Raw genomic sequence first — 19,158 nt, forward strand, 5'->3', positions numbered from 1 at the left:
CCAGTCTCTCAGTTTGTTAAACAGAAACACTACATAGTCTTGCAGATTATAAAAGGAAATATTTGCAATACTACTTATTGGTATAAGAGTTGAATTGATAGACTATATCAGTGACAGTACAATGCTATTGTATGTTATGATACAGTAGCTCTAGAAATCTGGAATGAAGATCTTTGATTAAGAGTCGAGAGTTAAAAGCATTCTAGTGTTCTTATGTTACTCATTCCCAGGAGATGTAAATACTAAGTTGACATCTTAAAATAAGCAAGTTTTCCAATATTTAGGGAGATAAATATTTTCTCCTAAAGTAAAGCAGGCAGTAAGTTTGTGCATGTTTAAACTTCTTTTTATTTAAATATATATTTTCATAACGGTCAAAATTAAGTTTAGACATTACAAATCAGAGCAGTAAAGAAGGACAAAACAACAACAGCTTGCATTTATATAGCACCTTTAACACAGTAAAACGTCCCACGGCGCTTCACAGGAGCGTAATCAAACAAAATTTGACACTGAGCCATGTAAGGCGATATAAGGACTTGGTCAAAGAGGTAGATTTTAAGGAGCATCATGAGAGAGGTAGAGAGGCGGAGAGGTTTAGGGTGGGAATTCCAGAGCTTAGGGCCTAGGCAGCTGAAGGTACAGCCGCCAATGATAGAGCAATTAAAATCGGGGTTGCGCAAGAGACTAGAATTAGAGGAGCATAGATATCTTGGAGGGCTGGAGGAAGCCACAATATCAATGATTCCCAAATGATCCTCATAGCTGTGATTACAAAATATTCAACATTGGCAATACTGTTATGAGATACAAAATCTGATGAAGAATGATACACATTGGGGCTGACTTTGGTCTTGCTGTCACCCCATTTTTCAGTGGGAACCGGTTGGTAGTGAGACCAAAATCACTGCTCTGTTCCTGTTGACGTCAGGCCCACTGCTATTTTGGATTAGACTGAGAAATGGTCGTCCAGTACTCCTGCCTGAAACAGGCAGGTGATTCCTTAATCTATACAAAATGGGGTTGCTCTGAAAGCGCTCCAGGTAAGTTCTTTTAACAATTTATGTGGGACTAAGAGGCGCGCCCTATGTAGTGTCACCGCAGAGAAAAAATTCAGTAGACTAGAGGGCCTTTGGACCACCATGGAGGCTTGGAGCAGTTTCAAGCTGAGCTGTTCACAGTATCTGAACTGGAACATGCTATGGCACTTGTCCCATTTAATCAAATTCTCAGTCCAGAAGGCTTGGTCTGCCAGCTTATTTTATACTGAAACTCCCAGCAAAAAGGATTTTACTACAAAAAGGTGTATGTGATATACATGTAGTTAGATATGTCGCACTTCCATCTTGGCTTCAATTGAGGAGATGCATCACGAACTGCATCATCCTCCCGCTTGTTAGACCAGGTATAAATTCTTATCCTTGTTTTCAAATCCCTCCATGGCCTCGTCCCTCCCTATCTCTGTAACCTCCTCCAACCCTACAACTCTGAGATTCTGCGCTCCTCCAATTGTGGTCTCTTGCGCATCCTCAATTTTCATTGCTCCACCATTGGCAGCTGTGCCTTCAGCTGCCTAGGCCTTAAGTTCTGGAATTCCCTCCGTCTCTGTACCTCTCTCTTTTTTAAGACACTCCCTAAAACCTACCTCTTTGACCAAGCCTGTCCACATGGCTTGGTATCAAATTTTGTTTGATAATCGTTCCTGTGAAGTGCCTTGGGACATTTTACTATGTTAAAGATGCTATATAAATGCAAGTTATAAAGCCACAGTCTGGCCAGTCAGGACTTACTGATGTGGAATAATATATAAATACATTTTTTTTTTAGTTACCTTGGCCTGTCTTTATTTGCCAAACTGCAGACTGTACTCTAAGCTGTTTTAATACAAAAATCAAAATGTAATCTCTGCATGCTCCATTCTTCCCACCTGCAACCCCTAGTGTGTATTAGACTTTCTCAAACAAAATACTTCTATAAATAGCGTGGCCTCATCCCTCACTGTACACCCCCCATAGAAGTTGCAAGATGCACAGTTTATATCATATCATTTTGTAACCTATAACCGTTGAGTTAAGTTTTAGAGTAGTGATTGGTATAGCACTGCATTAGACTGCTTTGGTATTGAAAGCAATAAAACCAAACAGAAATAACTGAGGTGAAAATTCCATCAGTAAAATTTTGTTTCCCATCACCAAGATGTTACTGTCTGCTCTCATTTTAAAGTCCGAGTTGAACGGATGGGAAACAGGTCATTCTGCTTTGGAGCTGTCTACCCAAAAATTAATGAATAGCTGTCAAATGTGGTTTATTATGAATATAGATAAGAATGTGGGGTGATAATGTTTGCGTGTAGCTGACGCCCTTGAAAATACTATGAGAGACTGAAGGTCTTTTTTTAGCAAATGATGTAGATGTTTGTTTATGACATGATTTCATTGTACAGGACTTAATGGAGCAGAAACAAGTGAACCACCCACCATTTGTCAGTTATCAAAGAAAGAGATGGCAAGAGTGGAACAGCTGTTTTCCCTCTCCCTCCCAGCTCCTTTTTGAGTGCAATTTGAACCAGTGCTGGCATATATTTGAACACCATTGTACCCTTAGCTAACTGATAACACTTAAGGTTAATCGATCAGCTCCGTAGGTTGACCTGAAATCCAGTATTCGGCCTTAAAGCTGGTGGTTTCCAATGCGTTCTGACACAGTAATCTACTTAGTAATAAATATTAGAAGAGACCTTCAGTGCCTTTGTAACTGCATACAACTTTATTTAAAACAGCAGGCTTTTTTTTTATTTTATGCTCCTTCAACCCGCCAGAGGGTATTGCTTTAATTTTTTTTAAAGGACATTTTTTTTACGAGTTGGTCTTGTGCCCCTCTAACCAGTAATGGATGTGATGGTGAGCAGGCCTTGCAACTGCCCTGCATTTGGCGAGAATCTCACTTTATGTGCTCTCCAGTGAAATAGACCAAACGATCGCAATGGATGTGGGGCTACCCCAACATACATAGCGGCAATGAACGGCCTCTATTAAACAATAGGTCCCTTACCTAATAAAGGACTTTCATTTACCACTGTAGATCTGGGATAGGCACGTACCCACAGCACTCAATTTGCTTTCCAACTTGAGAAGGAAAAAGACGGGGAATAGTGGCAAGAAGACCACTTAATGCCACTCAAATGTTTCTTCCGGTCCAAGTGACAGCCACAAACTTGCAACTTTTAGTGATGTTTATGCTTCTGCCTCAGTTATGCAGCTCATGATTGAAAATCTCACAACTAAGATTTGCCCAATGTTGATTGTTCTAGATAATGAGCTCACTAGGTTGGGATAGGATGGAATGGTAGAGATCAAACTACTGATGGATAGGAACTTGCTGTTCTAGCCTATTCAGCCCAAGCACATGGAAAATGGCACCTTTGGAAAAGTAGCATCAGTGCCAGAAACTTATTGAAAATATATACTTATGTGACTGGTGCATCTCATCCAGGATTGCTCCTGGGCTGCGGATCACAATTCTAGCAGGAAATGGAACTGGATAGCTGAGACATGGCAGGAAACAAGTAGCAGGATGAGATTTGGGAGTGGATGGGACTGTGTGGAGGAGCAAGGTATGGAGTGAGCTGTGGGTAGATGATGGGTGATAGTGGTGCAGCAGGTGGCAATGGGGTTGGTAACGTGTTGATAGGTAAGTTACAACTTACCTCTTTCCTTTTGTATGTAAGCAGGAAACTCATGACAGTGGAAAGTGAGCCATTTTTTTGGGAGTATCTGATTGGTTGGTTTATTCACAGTAAACCAAATCAGAAAACTCAGATATGAGCCCGGACTAAACTGATTAGGATTCAAGATTCAAGATCATTTTATTGCCATATGTAACTAGTACAATGGAATGCTTACTCCCCACTCACTCCCACAATACAAGCATATAAATATAAAAGCAAAAAATAAAAACAAGTATAAATAAAAACAATAAGCAAATAAGCAGAAAGTATAGCAATAACAGTCCAAGTTGCAGGATTGATGAATAGTGCAAAAAAGCCTCAATTACCACTGGAAATAATAGTAATGTAATATGATAAATATATGGTAATATAAGTATAATATATATATTTACATAAACATATAACTATAATATATGGGGCAGTGCGGTTAGCAGTTCAGTAGGCGCACTGCCTGTGGATAGAAACTGTTCTTAAACCTGCTGGTCCTGGTTCGGATGCTGCGGTACCGACGTCCGGACCGCTGGAGGGAGAACAGTTTGTGCCCAGGGTGATTGGGGTCCTGGATGATGGAGCAGGCCTTGTTCCGGCACCTGGTCTGGAAGATCTCCTCGATGGACGGAAGTGCACACCCGATGATCTTTTCTGCCGTATTCACAACTCTCTGGATGGCTTTCTTGTTCTGTGCAGTGGTGTTACCATACCACACATTGACACCACTCGTCAGGACACTCTCTATGGTGCCGCGGTAAAAGTTCACAAGCCACTGTGTGCTTATGCCGCATTTCCTCAGGCACCATAGAGGGTAGAGGCGCTGGTGTGCCTTCTTCAGCATAGCCTCAGTATTATGGTTCCAGGCCAGGTCATCAGAGATCTGCAGTCCCAGGAATCGGAAGCAACTGACGACTTCCACTGGTGTCCCGTCTATGCTGATGGGGCGATGGTTCCCTCGGTGGCTTCTGAAGTCCACGATGAGGCTGCAACATAATGTGTTGGACACAAAACAATGTATACCAATTTAATATTGTTGGTAGAATTATAATATTAGCAGCTTAACAACAGTTGCAGTTAGGAAATGTTGCTCCTTCATAATCATTTTAATGTCCAGGATTCACTGAACAGTACATAACCTGGTAAACACCTACTGTATACCTTCCAGTTAAACATGCTGAGTTCATAACTGGCTGTAATACTCTCTTGCCTATATCATGCTAGGTTAACCTGGTAACTGCACTTTCCAGTAAGTTCTCTTTTTAAAATATATATGAACTGTATAATGTGACCTTGCCTGGCCATGTGTTTTAAAACTAATTCCATCTTGGGTGCTCGTGACATTCCTAAACTGCTCAAAGCTTTGTTTTCCACAGTTAATCCATTGGCTTGTAGCTCGCAAACAGCAATATATCTTCCAGTATTTATAAAAAGTGACAAGCTGCAAATGCTGGCAATCTGAAACAACAGCAGACAAAGTTGCAAACTCTCTGCAGGTCAGTCAGCAGTTGTGGAGAGGACAGACAAGTTACCGTTTCATTTATTATCGGAAATGCAAAAAAGTCACAGGGGAACGGCATTTAAAAGGAGCAGAGCAAAGGCAAGGGGAGAGAAAAGGCACAGACACGAAAAAGGAAGGAGAATGACATGTACTGCTTAAATGGAAAGCAGGAAATGCTTAAATGACTGGGAGAAGGGGAATAGATTGGGAGAAGGGGAAGTGCAACGAGACCTGGGCGTCCTTGTGCACCAGTCGCTGAAGGTAAGCATGCAGGTGCAGCAGGCGGTTAAGAAGGCAAATGGTATGTTGGCCTTCGTAGCGAGAGGGTTTGAGTACAGGAACAAGGATGTCTTGCTGCAGTTGTACAGGGCCTTGGTGAGACCGCACCTTGAGTATTGTATGCAGTTTTGGTCGCCTTATCTGAGGAAGGATGTTCTTGCCGTGGAAGGAGTGCAGCGAAGATTCACCAGGCTGATACCTGGGATGGCAGGAATGATGTATGAGGAGAGATTGAGTCGATTAGGCTTATATTCGCTGGAGTTTAGAAGAATGAGAGGGGATCTCATTGAAACTTATAAAATTCTAACAGGACTAGAGAGACTAGATGCAGGAAGGATGTTCCCAATGGTTGGGGGAGTCCAGAACCAGGGGTCACAGTCTAAGGATAAGGGGTAAGCCATTTAGGACAGAGATGAGGAGGAATTGCTTCACCCAGAGAGTGGTGAACCTGTGGAATTCTCTACCAAAGAAGGCAGTTGAGGCCAATTCATTAAATATATTCAAGAAGGAGTTGGATCTATTTCTTAAGGCTAAAGGGATCAAGGGATATGGGGAAAAAGCAGGGACAGGGTACGGAATTTGGATGATCAGCCATGATCTCATTGAATGGCGGAGCAGGCTCGAGGGGCCGAATGGCCTACTCCTGCTCCTATCTTCTATGTTTCTATGACTGAATTGATATTAACATGAGACAGTAGGACAAAGCACTGCAAAAGAAATTGAGGACATTTAAGAGACACGGAGAACACACGAATAGCTGAGGAAATTGGGGGTAAAGCAGGTCTGAAATGGAAAAATGAAAAGCTGGCAAGGTGGAACAAAGTGCAGCAGCCTGAGGAGAAGAAAAAAGTATGTTGAAAGCAAGGGTGCAGATTGCCCTGCCAGGGGGCTCCCAGTTCCAAACCCCTGTGAAAACCTGTCGCTCCTCCCCACCCTCCCAGGAAGAGCACCAACACACCCGTCCCACATTGTCAGCATCTCCTGCTGTAAAGAAAGTGGCAGCTAAGGTTAAGGTCTGAATTTATTAAAATCAATATTGAGGCCAGAGGGCTGTAAAGTACCTAATACAAAGAAAAGGGGCTGTTCCTTGAGCTTACATTGAGGTTCATTGCAACAGTGCAAAGGGTCATGGAGCGAAAGGTCAGAGTGAGAGTGGGACAGAGAAGAAAAGTGGCAAGCAACAGGAAGCTCAGTGTGACACTTACCTAATCTGCACTTCGTCTCCCCATTGTAGACCAGGCCACACTATAAGCACCGGACAGTGTACAAGATTAGAGGAAATGCAGGTAAATTGCAGCCTCACACGGAAGGAGTGTCTGGGACCCTGGACAATGAGAGGAGCTAAATGGAACTGATATTGCATCTTGTGTGCTTGCACAGGAAGGTGCCAAGGGAGCGAAGCAGCTGGCCAAGTTTTTGGTGGCGCGGTAAATAGGAGTAGATGGATTGGTGTGTCAGCCGTGGCTCAGTTGGTAGCACCCTCGCCTCTGAGATAGAAGGTTGTGGGTTCAAGTCCCACTCCAGAGACTTGAGAACAAATCAAAAATCTAGGCTGACACTCCAGTGCAGTACTGAGGGAGTGCTGCACTGTTGGAGATGTCGTGTTAAACTGAGGGCCCGTCTGCTTTCTACAGTAGATGTAAGAGATCCCATGACACTATTTCGAAGAAGAACAGGGGTGTTATCCCCAGTGTCCTGGCCAATATTTGTCCCTCAGTCAACATCAATAAAATAGATTATCTGGTCATTATCACATTACTGTTTATGGGAGCTTGCTGTGTGCAAATTGGCTGCCGCGTTTCCTACATTACAACATTGACTACACTTCAAAAAGTACTTCATTGGCTGTAAAGCGCTTTGGGATGCCCTGAGGTGATGAAAGGCGCTATATAAATGCAAGTCTTCCATCCTTCCGCAAAGGGACATTGATTAATTGATAGGTTAAGTGAATGGGCAAAACTGTTGCAAATGGACATTGATTGATTGGGTGATAGATTAAGTGAGTGGGCAAAACTGTTGCTAAAGGACATTGATTGATTGAGTGATAGATTAAGTGAGTGGGAAAAACTGTTGCTAAGGGACATTGATAAGAACATAAGAAATAGGAGCAGGAGTAGGCCATTCGGCCCTTCGAGCCTGCTCCGCCTTTCAATGAGATCATGGCTGATCTTCTGCCTCAACCGGGAGGAGTGGGAAGTCGGCGTAGGACCAAGGGGACACAAGACCGGGAAGTCAGCGAAAGACCAGGGAGGTAAGACTAACTGGTAAGTACTTTCCTCAAACCTTCCTAGGAAGTAAAACCAAAACTAGTGGGATTTGGTTAGTTTAAAAAGGAATAAGAGGAGTACAGTATACATTGGTCTAAGTAAGCTTCGGGAAAACAAAAGTCGATAAATAAACTAAAACTAGAAAATTAAAAGTAATATAAGGGTTAAGTCATGGCAGTAGAGCTCGGACCTGTGTCATGCTCCTCCTGTAACATGTGGGAAATCAGGGACGCTTCCTGTGTCCCTGACGACTATGTGTGCAGGAAGTGTGTCCAGCTGCAGCTCATGTGGGACCGCATGACGGCCCTTGAGCTGCAGATGGACTCACTTTGGAGCATCCACGATTCTGAGAGGGGTGTGGATAGCACATTTAGTGAGTTGGTCACACCGCAGGTTAAGGCCAGCGTAGACAGTACATGGGTGACCAAAAGGCAGAGCAAGGGCAGGAAGGTAGTGCAGAAATCCCCTGGGGTTGTCTCCCTTAGCAACAGGTTCACCGCCTTAGGTACTGTTGTCGGGGGGGGTGACACATCGGGGGAAGGCACCAGCAGCCAGGCTCATGGCACCATGACTGGCTCTGTTGCAAAGAAGGGAGGGAAAAAGAGTGGCAGGGCTATAGTAATAGGGGATTCGATTGTAAGGGGAATAGATAGGGGTTTCTGTGGTCGCGACCGAGACTCCAGGATGGTATGTTGCCTCCCTGGTGCAAGGGTCAAGGATGTCTCGGCGCGGGTGCAGAACATTCTGGAGGGGGAGGGGGAACAGCCAGTTGTCGTGATACATGTTGGTACCAACGACGTAGCTAAAAAAAGGGAAGAGGTCCTACAAGTAGAATTTCGGGAGTTAGGAGCCAAGCTAAAAAGTAGGACCTCGAAGGTAGTAATCTCTGGATTACTACCAGTGCCACGTGCTAGTAAGAGTACAGAGAACAGGATAGTTAGGCTAAATACGTGGCTTGAGCAGTGGTGTAAGAGGGAGGGTTTTAAATTTTTGAGGCATTGGAACCAGTTTTGTGGTAGGTGTGACCTATACAAAAGGGACGGTCTACACCTGTGCAGAGATGGAACTGATGTTCTCGGGGTAATTTTTGATAAAGCAGTTCGGGAGCATTTAAACTAGTATGGCAGGGGGCTAGAAACCTATGTAGTGAAATAGAGGAAAGTGAAAGGCAGACAGAAATAAATGATAAAAGGGTGAGGAACAAAAAACAAAGGGCCAAACTAATTCATAAAAAATGTGAGCATAAAAAAAGCCTGAGGGTTTTATACCTTAATGCGAGAAGCATCAGGAACAAGGTAGATGAATTAGCTGTGGAAATAGAGGTTAATAATTATGACCTAATTGGGATTACGGAAACATGGTTGCAGGGTGAGCAGGGCTGGGAGCTTAACATACAGGGGTATTCAGTATTTAGGAAGGATCGACAAAAAAGAAAGGGAGGAGGGGTAGCATTGCTAGTAAAAGAGGGGATAAATGCAATTGAAAGGAAGGATATTAACTCAGTTAATACAGAATCTATATGGGTGGAGCTAAGAAATAGCGAGGGGCGAAAAACATTAATAGGAGTGGTATATAGGCCTCCAAATAGTAAAATAGAGGTTAGGGAGGGCATCACGAGGGAAATTAGAGAAGCGTGCAATAAGAGCACAGCTGTCATCATAGGTGACTTTAACTTACATATAGATTGGACTAGCCTAATCAGTAAAAATAATGAGGAGGAGGAATTCCTTGAGTGTTTGAGGGATGGTTATCTGGATCAATATGTCGAGGAACCAACTCGGGAACAGGCTATATTGGACTGGGTACTGTGCAATGAGAAGGGACTAATCAGTAATCTTGTTGTACGGGGACCCTTGGGTCAGAGCGATCATAACATGATCGATTTCTCACTCGAAATGGAGAGCGAAGAAATTGACTCAGAGACTAAGGTCCTGAATTTAAACAAGGGGAATTATGATGCCATGAGACGGGAACTGAGTAGGTCTGATTGGACAACGTTCCTGGGAGGACTGGAGGTAGATAAACAATGGCAAACATTTAAAGATAGAATGACAAAATTGCAAAAATTGTTTATACCAATCTGGCATAAAAGGAAATCTAAAAAGGTGACTCAACCGTGGATAACAGGGGAAATTAGAGACAGCATAAAATCCAAAGATAGGGCGTATAAAATAGCCAAAAAAAGCGCCAGAGCGGAAGATTGGGAACAGTTTAAGATAGAGCAAAGGAGGGCAAAGGGCATAATCAAGAGGGGCAAAATAGCTTACGAAAACAAGCTGGCGGAAAATATAAAAACTAACTCCAAAAGCTTTTATAAGTATATCAAAAGGAAAAGACTGGTGAAAACCAAAGTTGGTCCATTGCAGTCAGATACGGGGGAATATATAATGGGAAATAAGGAAATGGCAGATCAACTAAATGCATACTTTGGGTCAGTCTTTACGAAGGAAGACACAAAAAACCTCCCTGGGATATCGGGAAAAATAGGGACATTGGCAAAGGAGGAACTGACGCAAATCAATATCTCTAAGGATATGGTGTTAAGGAAGCTAAAGGGATTGAAGGTGGACAAATCCCCAGGGCCTGATAACATGCATCCTAGGGTACTGAAGGAGGTGGCCCTAGAGATAGCGGATGCACTAAGGATGATTTTTCAGAATTCATTAGACTCGGGAACAGTGCCGATGGATTGGAGGGTAGCTAACGTTACCCCACTATTCAAAAAGGGGGGTAGGGAAAAAGCAGGTAATTACAGACCTGTAAGCCTTACATCAGTTGTGGGCAAAATGCTGGAGTCCATCATTAAGGATGAAATAGCGGAGCACTTAGCAAATGGGGACAGGATAGGACAGAGTCAACATGGATTTACAAAGGGTAAATCGTGCTTGACTAATCTATTGGAATTTTTTGAGGGAGTAACTGGTAGAATAGATGGGGGAGAGCCAGTAGATGTGGTGTACCTGGACTTCCAAAAGGCCTTCGATAAGGTCCCACATAAAAGATTAGCATGGAAAATTGAGGCTCATGGGATAAAGGGGAAAGTTTTGGCGTGGATAGGGAACTGGCTGTCAGATAGAAAACAGAGAGTTGGAATAAACGGCTCATTTTCTGAATGGCAGGCAGTAACAAGTGGGGTACCACAGGGATCTGTCCTGGGCCCCCAGCTGTTCACAATTTACATTAATGACCTGGATCAGGGAGTCGGATGCAGCATTTCCAAATTTGCAGACGACACTAAACTAGGAGGGGGGGTGGGCTCAGAGGAAGAGACCAGGAAGCTCCAGAGCGATTTGGACAGACTGGGCGATTGGGCGGATAAATGGCAGATGCACTATAATGTGGACAAGTGCGAAGTTATCCACCTTGGGTGCAGGAACGGGAGGGCAAATTATTATTTAAATGGCAATAGATTGGGAGAGGGGGAAGTACAGAGAGACCTGGGTGTTCTTGTACACCAGTCACTGAAGGCGAGCATGCAGGTGCAACAGGCGGTCAAGAAGGCAAACGGTATGCTGGCCTTCATAGCAAAAGGGTTAGAATACAGGAACAGGGATACCTTGCTGCAGCTGTACAGGGCACTGGTGAGACCACACCTCGAGTACTGTGTACAGTTTTGGTCGCCTCATCTGAGGAAGGATGTTCTTGCCATGGAGGGGGTGCAGCGGCGATTCACCAGGCTGATACCAGGAATGGCGGGAATGACCTATGAGGAGAGACTATGTAGTTTAGGGATGTACACACTGGAGTTTAGAAGATTGAGAGGGGACCTCATAGAAGTGTATAAAATTCTGACAGGTCTAGACAGACTGGATGCAGAAGGAATGTTTCCCTTGGCGGGTGAGAACAGAACTAGAGGACATAATTTGAGGATAAGGGCTAAACCATTTAGGACAGAGATGAGGGGGAATTTCTTCACTCAGAGAGTGGTGAACCTGTGGAACTCATTGCCACAGAGGGCAGTGTACGCCAGCTCATTAAATATATTTAAGAGGGAATTAGATATATTTCTACGGGCAAAAGGGGTTAAGGGTTACGGAGAGAAGGCGGGGACGGGATACTGAATTAAAAGATCAGCCATGATCTCATCGAATGGCGGAGCAGGCACGAAGGGCCGAATGGCCTACTCCTGCTCCTATCTCCTATCTCCTACCTATCTTCTAACTCCATTCACCGGCCCTACCCCATATCCCTTGATGCCCTTACTAGTCAGAAATCTATCAACTTCTGTTTTGAATATACCCAATGACTGAGCCTCCATAGCCCTCTGGGGTAGAGAATTCCAAAGATTCACCACCCACTGTGTGAAGAACTTTCTTCTCACCTCAGTCCTGAATGGCCTACTCTTTATCCTGAGGCTGTGGCCCCTGATTCTAGACTTCCCAGCCAAGGGAAACATTCTCCCACCCTATCAAGCCCTGTAATAATTTTGTATGCTTCAATGAGATCCCCTCTCATTCTTCTGAATTCAAGAGAATACAGGCCTAGTTTACTCAATCTCTTCTCATACGACAGTCCCGCTATCCCAGGAATCAATCTTGTGAACATTTGTTGCACTCCATCTATGGCAAGTATATCCTTCCTTAGGTAAAGAAACCAAAATTGTACACAGTACTCCAGGTGTGGTCTCACCAAGGCCCTATATAATTGGAGTAAGACTTCTTTACTCCTGTACTCAAACCCTCTTGTAATGAAGGCCAGCATACCATTCCTAATGGCTTGCTGCACCTGCACATTCACTTTCAGTGACTCATGTACAAGGACACCCAGGACCCTTTGAGCATTCCCCAATGTTTCACCATTTAGGAAATACTCTGCCTTTCTGTCTTTTCTACCAAAGTGGATAACTTCACATTTATCCACATTATATTCCATCTGCCATGTTCTCGCCCACTCACTGAGCCTGTCGAGATCCCCTTGAAGCCTCTTCGTATCCTCTTCACAACTGACACTGCCACCTAGCTTTGTATCATCAGCAAATTTGGAAATGTTACATTTAGTCCCCTCATCCAAATCATTGATATAGATTGTGAATAGCTTGGGCCCAAGCACCGATCCTTGCGGTACCCCACTAGTCACAGCCTGCCATCCTGAAAAAGACCCGTTTATCCCTACTCTTTGTTTTCTGTCTGTTAACCAATTCTCAATCCATGCTAGTATATTACCCCCAATTCCATGTGCCCTAATTTTGTTCACCAACCTCTTGTGTGGGACTTTATCGAAGGCCTTCTGAAAATCCAGATACACCACATGCACCGGTTCTCCTTTGTCTACTCCACTAGTGACATCCTCAAAGAGCTCCAATAAGTTTATCAAACAGGATTTCCCTTTCATATTGATTGATAAAGTGAGTGGGCAAAACTGTGGCAAATGGGAGTTCAATGTGGGGAAGTATGAGGTCATCCACTTTGGACCCAAGAAAGATAGATCAGAGTATTTTTAAATGATGAGAAGCTAGGAACTGTGGATGAGCAGAGAGATTTAGGGGGTCCAAGTACATTAAAAGTTAGTGGACGGGTACAAAAAAATAATTTAAAAGGCTAATGGAATGTTGGCCTTTATCTCAGAAGGGCTGGAATAGAAAAGGTGTAGAAGTGATGCTACAGTTGTATAAAGCTCTGTTTAGACCACATTTAGAGTACTGCGTTCTGTTCAGGAAGGACGTATTGTCCTTGGAGTGGGTGCAGCACAGATTTACCAGAATTATACCGGGGCTAAAAGGGTTAAATTATGAGGACAGTTTGCATAGACTGGGCTTGTATCTCTTGAATATAGAAGATTAAGGGGTGATCTAATTGAGGTATTTAAGATGATTAAAGGAGTTGCTAGGGTAGATAGAGCGAAACTATTTCCTCTGGTGAGGGTGTCCACGACAAGGGGGTATAACCTTAACAGAGCTAGGCCATTTAGGGGTGATGTCAGGAATCACTTCTTCACTGAAAGGGTGTTGGAAATCTGGAACTCTTCCCCCCCCCCCCCCCCCCCAAAAAAGATGTTGAGGCTAGATGAATTGAAAATTGCAAAACTGTGATTGATAGATTTTTGTTTGGCAAGTGTATTGAAAGTTAAGGAACCAAGGCGGGTAGATGGAGTTAAGATACAGATCAGCCATGATCAAATTGAATGGCAGAGCAAGTTCGAGGAGCTGAACGGCCTACTCCTGTTCTGTTCCTAGATGGTGGAATGGTGTCACAGAGGGGATGGTCATGGAATCATAGAATGATATAACACACAATGAGGCCATTTGGCCCATCATGCCTGTGCTGGCTCTTTGAAAGAACTATCCAATTAGTCCCAATCCTCTGCTCTTTCCCCGTAGCCCTGCAAATTTTTCCATTTCTAGTATTTATCCCATTCCCTTTTGAAAGTTATTATTGAATCTTCTTCAACCACCCTTTCAGGCAGTGCGTTCCAGATCATAGCAACTCGCTGCATACAAAAAAATGTCCTTGTGTCATCTCTGGTTCTTTTGCCAATTACCTTAAATCTCTGGCTAGTGACACATTTGCCACTGGAAACAGTTTCTCCTTATTTACTCTTTCAAAACCCTTCATGATTTTGAACACCTATTAAATCTCCCCTTAACCTCTGTACTCTAGGGAGAACAACCCCAGCTTCTCTAGTCTCTTGACATATTGACGTAACTGAAGTACCGTATCCCTGGTACCATTCTAGTAAATCTAGGCCTTGACATCCATCCTAAAGTGTGGTGCCCAAAATTGGTCACAATATTGGGGGACATCACTGCACATTTCCCGAAAAACAACCGTTCACCACTACTCTCTGCTTTTTGCCCCTTAGCCAATTCAGTATCCACGCAGAAACTGCCCCTTTAATCCCATGGGCTTCAATCTTGCTAACAAGTCTATATTATGTAGTGCTTTATCAAGTGCCTTTTGAAAGTCCTTGTACGCATCAACCGCACTACCCTCATCAACCCTCTCTGTTACTTCATCAAATAACTGAATCAAGTTAGTCAAACACAATTTGCCTTTAACAAATTCGTGCCGAGTTTCATTTATTAACACATATTTTTCCAAGTGCCAATTAATTAATTTCGTCCCAGATTATTCTCTCAAAGTTTCCCAACAACCGACGTTAGGCTGACTGGCCTGTATTTGCCGGGTTTATCCCTCTCTCCTTTTTTGAACAGGGGTGTGACATCTGCAATCCTCCAGTCCTCTGGCACCATCCCTTAATTTAAGGAGGATTGGAAGATTGTGGGCAGAGCCTCCGCAATTTCAATCGTTACTTCCCTTGGCAACCTAGAATGCACCCCATCCGGACCGGGTGACTTTTACTACGTTGAGCGTTGCCAACCTTTTAAGTACCTCCTCTTTATTTTTATCCTATCCAATTTCTCTACTACCTCCTTTATTGTAAGAAGTCACACAACACCAGGTTATAGTCCAACAGTTTTATTTGAAATCACAAGCTTTCGGAGCGCTGCTCCTTCGTCAGGTGAAGTGGAGAGATGCATAAAGACACAGCTTATATAGTCAGAGAATAATGCCAGATGATTAGAGGTAATCTTTCTAGCTGCCACTTATCACACCTCGGCAGAGAGATAATCACAGCAGTCAAAGGTGTGAATGGTGTCCAAACAGGTTAGTCAGGAAAACATTACATCAAACAACAATGAGATGGGGTCACAAGGGGTCAAATGTTGCAGATGCTGGGGCCTGTATGAAAAACAAAAAACAGACAAAAAAACATCTTTTTTTTGCTGGAAATCACAGCAGGTCCGGCCGCATCTATGTAGAGAACAAGCCAACGACGACTCGAGTCTGGGTGACCCTACATCAGGTGGGGTTACATGTAGTGTGACATGAACCCAAGATCCCGGTTGAGGCCGTCCTCATGAGTGCGGAACTTGGCTATCAGTTTATGCTCTACGATTTTGCGTTGTCATGTGTGTCTCGAAGGCCGCCTTGGAGAATGCTTACCCGAAGATCGGAGGCTGAATGTCCTTGACTGCTGAAGTGTTCCCCGACTGGGAGGGAACGCTCCTGCCTGGCGATTGTTGCGCGGTGTCCGTTCATCCGTTGTCGCAGTGTCTGCATGGTCTCGCCGATGTACCATGCTCCGGGGCATCCTTTCCTGCAATGTATGAGGTAGACAACGTTGGCCGAGTCACGAGTATGTACCATGTACCTGGTGGGTGGTGTCCTCACGTGTGATGATGGTATCTGTGTTGATGATCTGGCATGTCTTGCAGAGGTTGCTGTGGCAGGGTTGTGTGGTGCCGTGGTCGCTGTTCTCCTGAAAGCTGGGTAATTTGCTGCGAACGATGGTCTGTTTGAGGTTAGGCGGCTGTTTGAAGGCGAGTAGTGGAGGAGTGGGGATGGCCTTAGCGAGGTGTTCATCGTCATCGATGACATGTTGAAGGCTGCGAAGAACATGGCGTAGTTTCTCCACTCCGGGGAAGTACTGGACGCCGAAGGGTACTCTGTTGGTTGTGTCCCGTGTTTGTCTTCTGAGGAGGTCTATGCGATTTTTTGCTGTGGCCCGTCGGAACTGTCGATCGACGAACGCTATACACCAGATACATCGACGACATTTTCTTCCTATGGACCCACGGCGAAGAATCACTGAAAAGACTACACAATAACATCAACAAGTTCCATTCCACCATCAAACTCACCATGAACTACTCCTCAGAATCGGTTTCATTCTTGGACACACGAATCTCCATCAAGGACGGACACCTTAGCATTTCACTCTACCGCAAGCCCACGGACAACCTCAGGATGCTCCACTTCTCCAGCTTTCACCCTAACCACGTTAAAGAAGCCATCCCCTATGGACAAGCCCTGCGAATACACAGGATCTGCTCAGACGAGGTGGAACGCGATGGACACCTACAGACACTGAAAGACGCCCTCGTAAGAATGGGACATGACGCTCGACTCGACACACTCCCACTCTCTCTCTCTCTCTCTCTCTCTCTCTCTCACACTCCCTCTCTCTCTTTCACACTCCCACTCGCTCTCTCTCTCTCTCTCACACTCCCTCTCTCTCACACTCCCAGTCTCTCTCTCTCACACACTCCCACTCTCTCTCTCACACTCCCAGACTCTCTCTCTCTCTCTCACTCCCAGTCTCTCTCTCTCTCCCCCTCTCTCTCTCTCTCTCTCTCTCTCTCTCTCTCTCACTCCCAGTCTCTCTCTCTCTCACACTTCCAGTCTCTCTCTCTCTTCCCCCCAATCTCTCTCTTTCTCTTCTCCCCCCTAATCTCTCTCTCTCTCTCTCCCCCAGTCTCTCTCTCTTTCTCTCCTTCCCTCTCTCTCTCTCTCTCTCTCCTTCCCCCTCTCTCTCCTTCCCCCTCTCTCTCCTTCCCCCTCTCTCTCTCTTCTTCCCTCTCTCTCTCTCTCCTTCCCTCTCTCTCTCTCTCTCCTTCCCTCTCTCTCTCCCTCCCTCTCTCTCTCTCTCCTTCCCTCTCTCTCTCTCTCCTTCCCTCCCTCTCTCTCTCCTTCCCTCTCTCTCTCCTTCCCTCTCTCTCTCCTTCCCCCTCTCTCTCTCTCTCTCTCTCTCTCTCTCCTTCCCTCTCTCTCCTTCCCTCTCCTTCCCTCTCTCTCTCTCTCCTTCCATCTCTCTCTCTCCTTCCCTCTCTCTCTCTCTCTCTCTCTCTCTCTCTCCTTCCCTCTCTCTCCTTCTCTCTCTCTCTCTCTCTCTCTCTCCTTCCCTGCCTCTCTTCCCCCCAGTCGCTCCCTCTCTCTCTTCCAACAACAACATGCCCTCAAAAAAGCCTCGGCACCGCCGGGCACCCCCAGCTAGTTAAATATATTCAAGAAGGAGTTGGATATATTTCTTAAGTCTAAAGGGATCGAGGGATATGGGGAGAAGGCAGGGACAGGGTACTGAATTTGGATGATCAGCCATGATCGCATTGAATGGCGGAGCAGGCTCGAGGGGCCGAATGGCCTACTCCTGCTCCTATCTTCTATGTTTCTGTGTGTAAAGGGTCTGTATATCCATAGTTGCGAAACTGAGTTGTCAGAAACTTGCCATTCAGCCTCAACGAAGTAGGAGGTCCTTCCTTTCTGTCTGGCAATATTTACTTTGTTCAACAGCTGTAGGTACAATGTCGTGAAAATTACCTTGAGGTGTCCTCAAAATCGAATCAGTAGCCAGACGGAACTATGGGATATACTTAACGGCTAAAAGCTGTGAATGGCTGTGAGAACAAGGCATTTTCACAGAATGGTGAGAAGCATAACTTCAAGACCATAAACCAGAGATGGCTTAGAAACAGGAGATGAACTTGTAACTCCTTCCTTTATTCTTTTGGAGACTTTTGAAGTTAAGGGAACAAATTATCACCTGACATGTGAGTCCTGAGGTTGTCAACAACCAGGTGATCAAGATAAACTTACATGATTGGGATGATCAACACCAAAAGAGGTGAACTCTTTTGACACATGTCACTCAGATTGGTCAATTGAATAGAAAGGGGAGTTTACAATAGCAAAATAATGTGGATGCTGGAAATCTGAAATAACAACAGAAAATGCTGGAAACACTCGGCAGGCCAGGCAGCATCGTGGAGAGAGAAACAGAGTTAACATTTCAGGTCGATGACCTGGGTTCTGACGAAGGGTTATTGACCTGAAACGTTAACTCTGTTTCTCTCCATGATGCTGCCTGACCTGTTGAGTATCTCCAGCATTTTCTGTTCTTAATTCAGAAAGGGGAGTTTCTTTGGTTTCAAGAGTACACAAGAGGGTGTTTTGACACATTTTTAGGTTTTAAAGTTTTCCAACTTTTAGGATTGCTTGTTTAGTTTAAGCGTTTCTTTACTTCTTTGATTGTATCGTTGGTTTAATAATCTATACCTAGTATTTGTAAAGTGTATTTCTAATAATCGTAAATACATTTATAACAGAGGGTGCAAGAGCAGTAATGTTGAGACACAAAATGAATGTAGACCATGGTTGTAGACCATCAGAATTTTGTATTGCAGTGCTGCAGATGGTCGCAATAGAGAGCAAAAATATTGTAACCCACTTCCCTGCTTTCGCCTCTCCTTACCATTATAGAGCCCAGATTTTTGGGTAAGGGAATCGAGGGATATGGAGTTGAGGTACAGATCAGCCCTGATCTAATTGAATTACAGACCTGGCTCCAGGGGCTGACTGGCTGACTCCTGTTCCTATGATCCTATTAAAAATGGCAGGCCTCGCTGAGGAAGGAGATTACAGATTTTTCTAGTTTTGGAGATACTGAGGAAGAAGGTAATTTTTAAACTAAGTGACCATTTACTGTTTTTGAACTAGAAGTGATCTGTTAGTTTTACAGGCACTGTTCATGGAAGATTCATACAGTACACATGCAGGATACTGAGTAAGGAACAGTGAATTATATCCTTTTAGATTCCATCAACAAGGATCGTCACTTGT

The 19,158-nt window shown here is 44.4% G+C and overlaps 1 protein-coding gene across 5 annotated transcripts in view; it reads left to right on the forward strand.

Annotated features, from left to right (window-relative positions):
• mtap (methylthioadenosine phosphorylase) overlaps positions 1 to 19,158 on the forward strand; it is a 293,107-nt gene that overhangs the window by 206,433 nt on the left and 67,516 nt on the right. The window lies entirely within an intron of this gene.

Source organism: Somniosus microcephalus, chromosome 1 (genome assembly GCF_052327205.1).
Source record: "Somniosus microcephalus isolate GS21.2 chromosome 1, FLI_Smic_1.0, whole genome shotgun sequence".
NCBI lineage: Eukaryota > Metazoa > Chordata > Chondrichthyes > Squaliformes > Somniosidae > Somniosus > Somniosus microcephalus.